Genomic DNA, 11,543 nt, shown 5'->3' with positions numbered 1-11,543 from the left:
AGTATATTTTAGCATTACAAAGCTTCGGGTCTGCCAAAAGTTCACTCAGAGGTATAAATTCAACATGTTGACACTTTTAGCCCCTATAGTTTGTAATTCCTCACTTTTGTGCAATTTCCGCTTCGTATGATCCATGATCCATCCGTTTAAGGTTATAAACATTATGTAGGGTTATTATAGAGTCTATTTATCCATTGTTGACACTTTGGACCCTTACGTTCCATAGTTTTCACCGTTTGTCAACTTTAGTCCTTCTAAAGTTTGTTTTTGCATATGCAAAGTCTATGACACGTGTCAATACATTATTGGACGTAAATTTTCGAGGTGTTACATCCTCACCCCCTTAAAAGAAATCTCGACCTCGAGATTTACTTAAACAAATGGGGATATTTTTCTTTCATCGTGGATTCCACTTCCCACGTATATTCGAGACCTCTACGGGCATCCCATTTAACTTTAACGATAGGCACATGCTTCCTTCGAAGCTTCTTCACCTGTCGATCCTCAATCGACAATGGTTTTTCCACGAACTTCAAACTCTCATCTATGTGTATATCTGTATGTGGTATAACCAGTGATTCGTCCGCGAAACACTTCTTCAAATTACAGATGTGGAACACATTATGAATAGCGCTAAGTTCTTCAGGCAAGTTCAACTTATAAGCGACTGACCCGACACGTTCGACAATCTCGAAAAGTCCTTTGTATCTCGGGCTTAGCTTGCCTTTCTTACCAAATCGCATCGCCCCTTTCCAGGGCGATACCTTAAGTGACACTTTTCCACCTACTTTGACGTGAAAATCTTTGCGCCTTGGATCCACATTCGATACGGGTTTATCATTATCTCACAAGTCTTTCAACCGTTATGTGATAGTGCCTCTTGACTTATTGGCTAAATATATCCCTTAATCCTTAGGGTGTAATACATCGCGAGCTCCACCAAGCTCCTTAAATAGGCTTTTAGCTCATGAGTTATATGATCTTTGATACATTCGATTCCTTCGAATGATTTTTATATATAATCAGCGCTTAACTAGCCTGATACTTATTAATTTGGCACACCCTTCCAGAGTGATGTCTTTGTTGAACCTTATTCCTTATCAAGGACTTAGGAGGGTTGCTATTTTCATAACTCTTTGATTTTTCTGCCAAAACCGGCAATCTTACAGATGATCATGGATTTGCCTGATCTTATTCGTTGTTTCCAAGGCAACTATCAGACCGGATGATTGGACTTACCAATCTTCTATTTTAACAATAGATAATCAACATTCCATCTAAGCAAGGTCCCCAAAGGAGTAGCCTTGATACTTATACATCAATTATTATAGAAAAGCTTATCTTAATTGTGAAATGGTTATTCCAACCATTACTTAAGACTAATCCTAAGGGATAGTTAATTCTCACAGTTAGTCGAACAGTCGACGATCCTGGGCAACTGATGGAAATTCTTAATTGTTGCCTATTTTGGGTTGCGGTATTTCATGCATAAGCAAAATGAACCGTCTTTCTTAATTAACGATACCGATTTCTTCAGGATATCGAGTTAGGCTATATGAATCCTTTATTTTAAAAGTTACTTAATTGGGTTTCGAATTATCCAATGATGGTACTAGCCGACTTGGGGATTCATAAAGATACAACCCTAAATGGGATATAGAAATCTTAATTCTACTTGCCTCTCAGGAGGTAAACAAGGTAATCTTAGAAGAAGATAATCAAGATACAAGGAGATTACAGAGATTTTCCAAATCTCAGGCTCCAGTTCATCCATCATTTTCTGTGTCAGATAACTGACACATTTATGTCACAAGTCCAGGAATTCCTTAATCTGGAACATTTACTTTGGCAAATTCCATTCTGGATATCATCCTTGAATACCATTAGTTGACTTTAGTACCATATGACCATCGGGATATCTTCGTGGTCCCATGCATTAAACCTCCATACTGATCAGGCATGGAAGCAATCTATGGAACATGTTAAGATACACAAATCCCCATATGGCGCTTTTATCATACCATCTGGTATTCGTAATCGATTGAGATCAAGGAGATATCAACTGTATATGCCGACGCACCTCCTTTATAGAGAAGGCACTTCAAAAATTTTACGGCTGAAGGTTTCTGATGGGAACAGAAGGAATGGTTCTTACGATCTTGCTTGTAAGTTTTACCTTACACTTAATATCTGGGGTTCTTACGGGATATTTTCTAAAAGTTTGCTAAGCTTATGGTTTTATGAGAAACTTATCAGAACCTGAACCCAAACGAAATTCTCAGTACTAAAAATCACAATAGGGGATTTATCTGATATCATTATTAATGCGAACTGCCTCTAATCATTTATCGGGAGGGTTAAAACGCCTCTATTCTTAATCCTTTCAAACTCAGCTGCAGAATCTTTAACAATTTTCGGGGCAGTCTTAGCTTTGACTGGTTATTTCTAGATCCATATAACGCGAGTAGCTAAGGTAGATCTATAATGGATTTATGACAAGCAGGCTTTGAACCTTAATGTGCCCTCTTATCGTCGGTGCTAACCACAAATAACTATTGCATTAAGCTTAGGCTTTGGGTGATAGGAATAGGGTACTATCTCAGCCAATGAATTAAAATCTGCGACATACTGTCGACAGCCTAACTTTTGTGGTGAGAGTCAGAAAATTCTTATTCCATCTTCTTCCATTTCGATGCGAATAATAGATATTTCTAATAAGGTCCTTAACACTTGGTCCATCCCATAGTGTATAAGAGAATCTTTCTTGTGGACTTCATTAATGTCCTCATTAATTAAGGGTATTACCATCAAATGGCTGTGACGCATACCTTACAGTGCTCTCTTCAACTTAACCACTGATACACCTAATGGTTTCTACTTCCTCAATTAATTTCCTGCAATCGATGGCCCCTTTTTTACTCATTGAAGTCTCTGGACTTCCCCGAGACGAAGTACTTTTAAGTACATCCAAAAGAATGGGCTCCTTGCCATTTATGGTTTTGCTGAGTTCATTCTTCGCATTTGAAGCGCGAATAAAGTTCTTCTCATGAGCAGCGATATGTGTTTTAGAGCAAACAGCAAACAACATTCAGTTCCTCGATCCTTTTCATGGCTCTTCTCCCAGCCTTTCCAATGGCTGCGTTAATTACCGATTTGGAGATTAACTCCCTTGATATTGAGGTTTACTCTCGATGCACCGATAACATTTGTCGCATCTCTAGCATTGCGACCGTTGTTTGCCTTATACGAGTTTTCCCTACTCGAAGCTTTGGTATTAAATACCAGATTCAACAAGTGCTCAGGCAGTCCTTACCATGAGTCTTCCTTGAATTGCCAAGGGCTTAATATAAAAACTCTTGATAACTACTTGCTTCTCATTACCTTGACTATAGATTTGGTTACAGGATTACTAATCCATTACTATTATTATGCCGAGTTCCTATACTGCGGAAACAAGGATAGAGGATAAGGATGGTTCCTAACGGATATATCCATCTGATATTTGAAACAGTTTCTGGGGTACCATTGGCCAATCCTACTTTATACTTAACGCTTAGAGTTTTTAACAGGCAGATTCAAAGATTTATAAAATCCATTGCCTATGAAAGACTTATCTGAACCTCAATTGAGTATTACTCTAGCATGAGCGTTTATTGATAAAGGAATTACCTGTTGCGATATTGGCATCCTGATTAGCTTCTTGAGCATCCAATTGAGAGTTTCCAGCGTTGTTCTTCTTAGTCTTTCCAGGCTTCTCGGTTTTATTCGGGCAGTTAGTTTTGATGTGCCCTATTTCTTTGCAACCGTAGCAGGTTGCGTCTCTAAACTTCTTGCAATCCAAGGTCTTATGCTCCTTGGACTTGCAAATTCCACAGAGTAAAGGCCGGGATTCAAATCTGCATTTCCCGAGGTGGTTTTTCCTACAGGTTTTGCATTTGGGCTTTTTCTCTAACTGCCGGTTGTCTTTCGAGTCCTTTCCAGACCTAGCTGCTCCTTTCTTGGCAGCCTTAGGGCAATTAGTACTGATGTGCCCCTTTTCACCACAGCTGAAACATTTTGCATCCTTCATGTCCCTACATTCGTGGGACTGGTGGCCAGCTCTTTTACAGATGCCACATTGCTTTATCTTTTGGTTTAATCGACACTGCCCCCAATGTCTTCTTTTGCAGGTTTTACACTTGGGTTTTGCCTCCTTTGGCTTGAACTGGCTATAGTTTGAACTGGCCTTACCCTTTTTACAACCCTTACTCGGGGTGTCATCGGACTTTAGCTTGTGTCCCTTCAACGCACGGTCCACAGCGTTGTTTACGGCCGTATCTATCATAGTCTGTAACTCGGTGCTCGTTATATTCAGTCTTGCATCATCATTCTGATTAACTGGATGATTGGGAGTTTCAGAGGGGTCGGCCATGATGATGCTTCGAAGGCTACAAACCAAGAAGTAATAGCTTACTTAATTATAGGGAATTGTCGAACTTGATAATTTAAATAGCCATGGTGCAAACAAACCATATAGGCCAATAGATAGTATTAAGTTTATTCGATCATGTTTTGCCTAGGTTTTTAAATAAGCCATCCTTGGCGTTTAAATGGAATAAAATCCTTTATACTTACTAGACAGGGGACGTAAGCCACGACTGTCAATGTCATAGCGACATTTTATATAGCACAACGGCTTGTTCCATAGGACTTTTCGATGGCACAGATGCCTTGTCACTAGGGAAATTTTAAAACATAATCAATGATTCCTTTGGATCGGAAAATTTCATAATTCATTGTCTTGAAAAGAAGTTATGAAATAAAACTATCGTTTTCATGTATGCATCTTTGCCCGTAGGTATACATCCCAGGTGGATGTTTAGATGTGTACATCATGTTCGACGTTTATTAGCCATGATTCCTATCGATCATATAGGCTAATTAAGGGGTTCGGAAGTTCCTAATATAAAGGTGACAATCGCGATTTTATCGTATCACTGTTGTCGGGAGTGTTAACACGTTTTCAAGTGTTTAATAAGAATCTGAATCTCTTTAAACAGGTCTTACCATCTTAGCCAGGTCCCTAACGATATTCAAGCTAGGTTATACCCTTTGAGACTCTTTTTAATATAAATACTGGCAGGAGAAGAATGATATTTATTTTATTCAGGATTATAATTATCCTAAATTTATTTACGATATCACTATGGCATAAAAGCCTAGTCACGTAGACAAGTTTAATTTATAACCAGGATTTTCACAGAATCGAGATATTTGGGTTTGAATCACAGTTCATTACCCTTACTTGACAGTGAGTTGCAGACTTCTACTGTCTCTTAGTCCCAGAGGACGTTATTTATTACCCGTAGGCACTTCATCCTGAAGGGATGGCTATTTTACTTACAGGGAACTTTAAATAAATCCCAATTTTCAAATTTATTACTCGTAGGCACTTCATCCTTAATGGATGGCTGTTTTACTTACAGGGAATTTTAATAAATCCCAATTTTCAAAGATGGCCTGTGTGATTTATACTGCATCACAATTTGCCCAACATGTTAACACACTTTCAGATGTTAACATAAATTTGGAATCTTTTTGACAGGTTCTACCATCTTGGCCACGTCTGTGACGACACGTGGCTAGGTTTCACCCCTAAGGTTCTCTTTTAACATAACGCAGATCAGTCCTAAGTTGAGACGTTAATTATGGATCTGAATCTAATTATGGAGATACCATCTTGGCTCTGTCTTAAATGACACCCGAGCTAGGTCTTGTCCCTTTTTAGATTTTGCCATCTTATAATAATGGTAGATCTTGCAAAAAGGAATGTTACTTTAATTTATTTCATACATCGTATTCTTATATATTGAATAAATGAAATTTTGATAAAGTATTCCAATGATTTTAAAAATACTGAATTGTCCTAAAAAGGAACTTAAAGGAAATAATGTTGTCCTCAAAGGGACCAAAAGATAAATACCGTTATAAAGACTTCTAAGGAAACGATCTTCAGTAAAAAGGAGTCTCTTCCTCGTTATTTTATTTCTGAATGCTTTCTTCTTGAATGTTCATTTTATTTTAGCCGTGGTACGAAGCTCAGCATCTCGGGGCTCCGGGTGTGGAGAACTCCTATTACGGCTCCTTCGCTTGGCGACGTATCCAATATATAAAATAATTGGAAGCAATAAATTCCAGATTAGAATCGGGAGTATTCCTATGTTAAGTCTAGACTCAAGTATGTGCAATTGTGTCACTGAGATTAAACACATTAGGATAGTGTTTAATTCACTCAGCGTTGGCTCTGATACCAACCTGTCACACCCCGATCTCCACGTGTCACCGGTGGGCCCGGTGTGGGGTAAGGTGACGTGGTTGGCGTCATCATAGACAAACAACACAATATAATAATGCACAGCGGAAGCAGAATAGATTCATTTCAACTTTAAATAAAATGTAATAATAAATATCATATGTAGTTGAAACGGATCCACAGGCGGATCAAATAAATTAAGATAATTGTGTAAACAGTTATTGTCGTCCGAGCTTGTGAGACTATTGTGGACGCTCTAGGAGACAGCCAGCCTAGTACGTGTAGTACCTGCACTTAACCTTTTGGAAAATACGTCAGTTTACACTGGTAAATACAAGTTAACTGACTCATTTTGAAAATGATTGAAAATTTATTTAAATGCACATGGCATAAAACATTTTTATAACTTGGGATAATTATGCAGTATAAACTTGTGAACGAATTACATGCTACTCGTACGTTTGGTAGCCCGGGATCTTCTGTCCGGGTTAAAGATTAGTAGACACACCACATTAAAGAGTTATACACGACGGGTGTACGCCAACACCCCGTGCTCTGGTCGTGGCCATCTCGTAAGATAATGCCAAGGATATCCGGGACACGGTCAATAACCCCCCAAATGCTTAAAGTAAAACAAGAATGTTTGAACGAGTCGGACAAACTATTCCAATTGCATACCCAGGGGTGCAAGATTTGAACGCTCGATCAAGCGGTATTCTATATACCGTACCCCAAGCCCGTATAGGGAAAATAAGTCAAAATGTATTTACCTGAGCTAAATATAAATTCAATCTCAGCCGTATACCACCAAGCAAGTACAGATAGCTTTTACTGGTTCTCCTATTCTGGAACAGAGGTTTATAATAACCTATTAGATTCCTAACGGGTCTTCATTTAAGCCTAAGCTTAGACCAGTTAGTTTTAAGGACGATACGGTTCAAGCGCACGATTAAGCGAAAGACCGGATAGAATGTGATTTAGACCCGACAAGTTTGAATACTTGTATAATATGGGCATACTAAATACATTCTGGATTTTGAGATAAAAATGATAACGTTTGACCCGTTTCGGTCAATTTATGCAAACTAGTCACATAAACCGAACCGAACGCTAAAGAGCGTTACGGGTAGGAAAAGAGTCATATGCAAGTTCCCTGAGATAATATGCTCTAAATATGATATAATATCAGTAAGTTATGTTCTATTATGCCCCGAATAATTTTAAACTCAATTTATGCCTTAGAAGGGCATTTTGGTCATTTAAGAGATTATAAAAGAGTCAATTTGGAAATCTGAGTTACGGGTCTGATTTATACAGTAAATATACTTAATTTGACATGTTATAACAGTAGGGTATGACCCGTATACAAAACTTATCATTTAAAATCAAACTATGCACCGTAGGGGTATTTTGGTAATTTCACAAGGGCTAAAAATGCCAAAACTGGAAATCTGAGTTCAAACATTTATACTTACTGTTATTATATGAAAATATGCTAAATACATCAGTAGGTACAATCTTTATATGTTTAATATAGGTATAACGCATACAATGCGGTAAAAACGCTAAAAATGCGATTTAGAGCCGTTTCCGGGTCTTTAAAAGAAAGCTGAGATTTTTATATTTCCAGAATACTTGAAATACTTTATTTAACAAATAAAATCAGTAGAAAAGGTTTGGGGTCAAAAGGATGTATAAAACTCATTTTATGGCTTAAACGGTCAAAACCGGCATTAACCGAATTAACTTAGCGACCTATGATACGTTCAGCCAAAAATTAAATAAAAATCTTCAAAAATCCCAGAATATTATATAACATCGGGGGGTAAAAAGTTTTATATCGAAAAGTGGCCTTAAATAGGGTATACGCTAAATGCGCCGTTTATTTAACATAAAGATATAGTTTTACGCTATCGGCCATAACTCAAAATCTGGACCACCAACTGATCTCAAATTTTCGGTGCAAGTTTATAAATTAGAAATAAAGATTTCTACTCTTTCACTTTTCCAAAAATCATGTTTTATTTCAAAAAGGGCAAAATAGTCAACTTTTAAGCATAATCGGAAACATGCATATGAATCGGTTAAGCATAGACTCAAGATGCAAAAATTTCAGAAAGTTAGACTAAAATAAAAATGGCTCAAAATAAACTCTAATACAGATCTCAAACATGCATGCATGGATCCGAATCGAGAGTCAACGAAAAAGCCGTTTTATAAGACTTTCGGTTCCGATCCGAGTTTATACTAAAGATTGTCGAGTTGATTATGATAAAACACATTCTTATATTCATTATAAGTTATTTTTGATGATCAAACTGATTGCATGTCATCTACATTACCATTTATGCTATGTTTCGCAAAAACGATTTCTGTTGACTTTTTAAGAACATCTTTGACTCGACAAATAGCATGCTTAGAGTGGGAATCAGAGAATGCCCTTTTGAGGGTCTGTTTCCCACATAAATACCAACTTATAAGTGGTTACAATTTGAGAAATGACAGAGCCAAACTCGTTTAATCGAAAAGTCAAACTATATGAACAACGGATTGACTTGTTGCTAATAATCAAAGCTAGAACGAATTATAGAATGATATGAATGCTTACAAAGGTCCTAATGAAGCCTAGAAAACACTTGGAGGCTGCCTTGTCGATCAGATTATCCCTGGAGAAGCCTTGTGAAATTTTGATAGTTGCTATGTTCTTGTTTCTTTAATTCAAGTGCCCAAAATGTGAGCTTTGATCTGAATTATAAAGGAAATCAGATGTTGTAAGGAGTCTACATGTGTCTATACTTGCATGTCCATCCATTGGTGCATAAGGGAGGTGATATTAGCTGTCAAACACTCAAAAATTCGGACTTAACAGCAGCTGATCGCGAATTCTGCACCTGGGGCTGCCAAACTTTGATTAAAAATGGCAGCTTTGGTCCCTGTCTTTGCACGCGAGGTTTCGGCTATTTATTTTGACTCGTAAACCCCCAAACTTAGTTTTTAAGAACCTTGGGACATTTACCAACATGGTAATGTCCTCGGATAACTTTGCGCTCACCCGAAAAGCCATGAAATTCGACGTTGACGCTTTTAGCCCCTCAAGTACAGTTTTGGCCATAACTTTCTCATACGATAACGAAACTTCATGAAATTTTTACCACATATTCTAGTGAGTATATTTTAGCATTACAAAGCTTCGGGTCTGCCAAAAGTTCACTCAGAGGTATAAATTCAACATGTTGACACTTTTAGCCCCTATAGTTTGTAATTCCTCACTTTTGTGCAATTTCCGCTTCGTATGATCCATGATCCATCCGTTTAAGGTCATAAACATTATGTAGGGTTATTATGGAGTCTATTTATCCATTGTTGACACTTTGGACCCTTACGTTCCATAGTTTTCACCGTTTGTCAACTTTAGTCCTTCTAAAGTTTGTTTTTGCATATGCAAAGTCTATGACACGTGTCAATACATTATTGGACGTAAATTTTTGAGGTGTTACAATCAAACAACTTATGTTTTCACCGGTAGTTTAGTGACAAAGGTCTATTATTATTCCTCCGCCCATTTCCTTGGATCGATACTTGGTTCTTACTGATACTTTACTACATATATGACGGGGTACACTTGCCTCTTTCGTGTATGTTTTGATGTAAAAGTAATAATCACTTTTATAAATTTAAAACCGAATCTTGTGTAATTTCATTGCAAAATTATGTATATATACGCACGGGTCAGGCAATTGTTTCTATAGTGAGTAAGGTCACCACAGTTATAACATGACCCCGGTGGGAACCGTGCTTGAACAGCAGTAGGGTTTGCAGCAGCTTGATTTGCATAACGGCAAACATTAATCAAATGTCCCAACCGCCCACAGTGGGTACATTTGTGACACTGCTCTTGCTCTAGATGATGACGGTTGCATTTATTGCACAAAGGTGCGGTACCAACATTATTTTGCCTTTTGCGAGGTTGTGCTGTCTGGTTTGGTGCAACCTGTTTGTCTTAAGCAGTGATGGCGCAGTTTTGAGAAGCCTTACGCTTCTTCTTCTTGGATCCTTCAACCTGCTTTTCCTTCGGCTCAACTTGAGCAGTCTTGTCAGATGGTCTTGGGTCGCCTTTTCGGAAAAGCTTACCCTTCCTGATGTGGGATTCAGTTAGGGTGGCAGACAATTCAATGGCTTGTCTGACAGTAGTAGGGTTGCTGCCAGTAACAATATCCTGAACTAGGTAAGGAAGACCATCAATATATTTTTTGATCGCCTTATCCACAGGCATAACCATAGCAGGACATAACAGGCTCAATTCCTCATATCTGTCCGTATAGGCTCGATGTTCACCACTGTCTTGCTTTAGGTCATCAAATTCCCTTTCTAAAGCCCTCAATTCACGACGAGGAAAAAATCCCCTCATCATAAGAGCCCTAAGCTCAGCCCAAGTCTGTGCTAATGCGACCTCAGCACCACGGTCCCTCATAATTCCGTTCCAACATGTGAGAGCCCTCTTCTGAAACACACTGGATGCAAACTCGACTTTTCGATTTCCAGGACACTAAACGTGAAGAAATGTACTCTCAATGCTCTCGAACCACTATAGGAGCCCAGTTGCCCCTTCAGAACCACTAAACTTGAGTGGGTTAGCTGAATTGAAGCTTTTGAAATTGCATGGAGCATTCTGGTTATTGTTGGCTTGGTTCACTTGAGCAATGATATCTAGGAGTACAACAGCCATATGCTGTGCCATAATATGTGCCATTTCGGCATTTGGGAGCAGATTTTCGCATCGAGGAGGCATTCTAAAAGGGGAAACAAGAAGGAAAACAAATGAGAGGATTAGACAAAAAGAATGAGATGAATCAAATGTAGGACCGGTTTTGACGCCATTCGATTGCGTAACGAACGTTCGACGTGCGGAATCCGTGAACGTGAGTGACCGAACACACAACAACGTACTAGAAACGTGAATCCATTGCAAGATATGACAAATATAGTACAAGAATCACGTGTACAATGACTTTCTCTCTCTAGACTTTCTCTCTCTAGACTTGAATCACCAACACTTTCAAACGTGAGAGCTAAAGCCTTCAAAGTCTTCCAAAAGTTCTTAACTCTAATCCTAACTCTCCTATTTATAGGCCACGGTTTTAATGAAACTTTACATTAATTACAAGATTGCCACCTTGCCTTTACTAACTAATGACATCATCAAGTCTAGATTTCTTCGGTTTCGTGCCACTGCTCGGATTGACGAAGGCGA

Source organism: Helianthus annuus, chromosome 6 (assembly GCF_002127325.2).
Source record: "Helianthus annuus cultivar XRQ/B chromosome 6, HanXRQr2.0-SUNRISE, whole genome shotgun sequence".
NCBI lineage: Eukaryota > Viridiplantae > Streptophyta > Magnoliopsida > Asterales > Asteraceae > Helianthus > Helianthus annuus.
The sequence above is the reverse complement of the archived record's forward strand: the minus strand, read 5'-3'. Positions refer to the sequence as shown.